At 37.0% G+C, this 2500-nt stretch overlaps 1 protein-coding gene across 1 annotated transcript in view; it reads right to left on the bottom strand.

Moving 5' to 3' along the window:
- Window positions 1-571: 571 nt before the first annotated feature.
- The window catches only part of LOC138059356 (ribosomal RNA-processing protein 7 homolog A-like), an 18315-nt gene continuing 16386 nt past the window's right edge, over window positions 572-2500 (bottom strand). The window contains exon 7 of the mRNA XM_068904947.1: window positions 572-2500. This exon is cut by the window's right edge and continues 5199 nt beyond it. The gene's annotated coding sequence lies outside the window, so the exon portion shown is untranslated.

Genomic DNA, 2500 nt, shown 5'->3' with positions numbered 1-2500 from the left:
ATCTATTTATTAATAAGATGCAAGGACTGAGTTAAATGTTTAATGTATCAGGTTTGTGCCCATCAGCGTCAGAAAAATGTTTATTTTCAAACCAGGTTTTGCGGGAAAGTAAACAATATGATTAAATTAACTAACTCAATGTCTTGATTAAGATTATTTGTGTATTGTACTGGAATTTGATGTAGCATTCACATTTAAATAATATGGAAATACCTGGAAAAATTTTTTTAAATATATAAACATCAATGAAAAACCAAGTGAGCTTTCGCGCGCAAACATGATAATCTTCACACGTGAAAATATCGCTGTTGCTATGGTCACATATAAAAATCGGGCCTTCTGATGCCTGTCGTGAAATGATCTCTTATTTCATTGGTGTTTATATAATAAATAGAATATTACATGACCGCTTGTAGATACGAAATTTCTCTTCTCGTGTTGAAAAATTTTTAACTTATTCGCTGCGCTCGCTCATGAAATATTTTTCAACACGAGACAAGAAATTTTATACCTCCAAGCGGCTATGTAATATCTTCTATATTCCCAAGGTTTGAATTGGGTACAACATTGATTTAGCCGATTAGGCCCATTTATTTCGTGGACTCAAAGCAGTACATACATCAGTATTACAAAATGGAAGCTACATTCCTGAACTGCAATAAAACATAACACCTTTATCTTCATCAAATTGTTGTTAAGGGTGGAAAATCTCTTTTTGCAACATTGTCCTCAATTGTTCCTTCTATGGTAGCGTTCTTCTCCAGTTTCCCAGAAGTCGAAAAGGGATCAGATATTCACTAAGAAACAGTGACTTCAATATCCATATTTTTAACACTATTAACTACGGAAGCATTCTTTGAGATATCAAGGACCTCACAAACTAGCTGGTCATATACGACGCATTCCCCCGACGAGTGTGATGGTCTACCATGTGTATTTTGGGAGATGTGATGCAACGAAATCGAAATTAATTATTTCACGTGAAATTAATGTACATATAAAACGGTGTCCTAGCTGGAGACTTTTGAACAACTGACTTTGTTTTGCGAGCAGAAAATTTATTTAACAAGATCGTTTTTTGGTGTGTTATAGATTGTGTGACACAGGAACCTGCATTATATTAATGTTCTGTTAAAGACTTGCCTGTACGTAGAGTAGCCGAAATTTGTCATATTGATCAAGGAAGTGTATATAGAATAGCAAAAGAACCGTTTGTTTTCTCAAAAAAATTGTAAGGAAAGTGTTCAGAGTGGCCCAAGCCCCAAATTGAGAAGCCGGGAGACAAGACTGCTTCTGAGAACGGTAGTCTGTCTATGAGAAAGAGAAGGGATTTTACTTCACTTGTAAGCGGCTCATGGAAGAGGCAGGAATCTCACAAAGGAAGTGTCCGTAATTATAAGAGCAGTATCCCTTCACCACAACGAGTCACCAAAATTGAATGGGTCTAAAATGGTAAAACCGTAATTCGTACTAAAAATGCAGCGGTGTAAATGGTGAGCTAATAAACCGGGACTCTGAAAAAACGCAGACTGCAGACTGCGCAGACCGTCTGTAAAATGAAAATTCTGTTAGCCTGAATTAGGCCTAAATGACATTCTGTTAGCCTAATTAGGCCTTAATAACATTCAGGTTAGCCTGTTTACGGTTAGCTCTAAATAATAGTGAGGGTAACGCCATATTTTACCCCTGGTCTGCACGGTCTGCACAGTCTGCAGTCTGCGTTTTGGCGTGACCGTAATAAACCAGAGTTATATAAGTTTTACGCTTTACCTGCCTAGTGGGACCTGTTTTCAAGTAGCTTTTTACCGATTTGTGCATGGTGACGTTGTCAATTACTGGGTATATATATGTAAATGAAAATTTTGCAGTTTTATTTATCTACAGATAGTTAATAAAAGTTCGCCAAAAAGTTTATCAATATACTTTTATTATATACCGAAGATTTCGCAGTAATTTAAATCTCATTAACTGCGAAAGATTTTCCCCCACAAATATTGGAGCCACAAATTTCGCAGTTATCAAAATGTCATTAACGGCGAAAGATTTCCCACTGAATGTATGTTGGAATCACAAATTTTGCAGTTATTGAAATGTCAGTAACGGCGAAACGTTTCCCCCTAAATATATATTAGAACCACAGATTTCGTAGTAAATGAAATGTCACTAACGGCGAAAGTTTCCCTCTAAAGATGTATTGGAACCACAAAATTCGCAGTTCTCTATATTATTACGGGACAGATTTTGTAGACACAGCTGCAGCGTTTTAACTTTTTTATGCTGGCATGGAACTTCAGCACTCTGCCGTTTCCGGCAGCTAACTCTCTCTCGGGGATTTAAACTACCAAAACTGGCGTTTTCATACGCTCTTGCGGAGCTATGATTGATTGACTGGCAATAAACTAACTAAACTAACATCCAGGAATTGTCCCACTCCTTCAAGTTCTGAATTTGACAAGTCCAGGAAAGAATATGAAGACATGCAAGAGACGGTCGATCAGGA

This window comes from Montipora capricornis, chromosome 8 (assembly GCF_036669925.1).
Source record: "Montipora capricornis isolate CH-2021 chromosome 8, ASM3666992v2, whole genome shotgun sequence".
NCBI lineage: Eukaryota > Metazoa > Cnidaria > Anthozoa > Scleractinia > Acroporidae > Montipora > Montipora capricornis.
The sequence above is the reverse complement of the archived record's forward strand: the minus strand, read 5'-3'. Positions and strand labels throughout refer to the sequence as shown.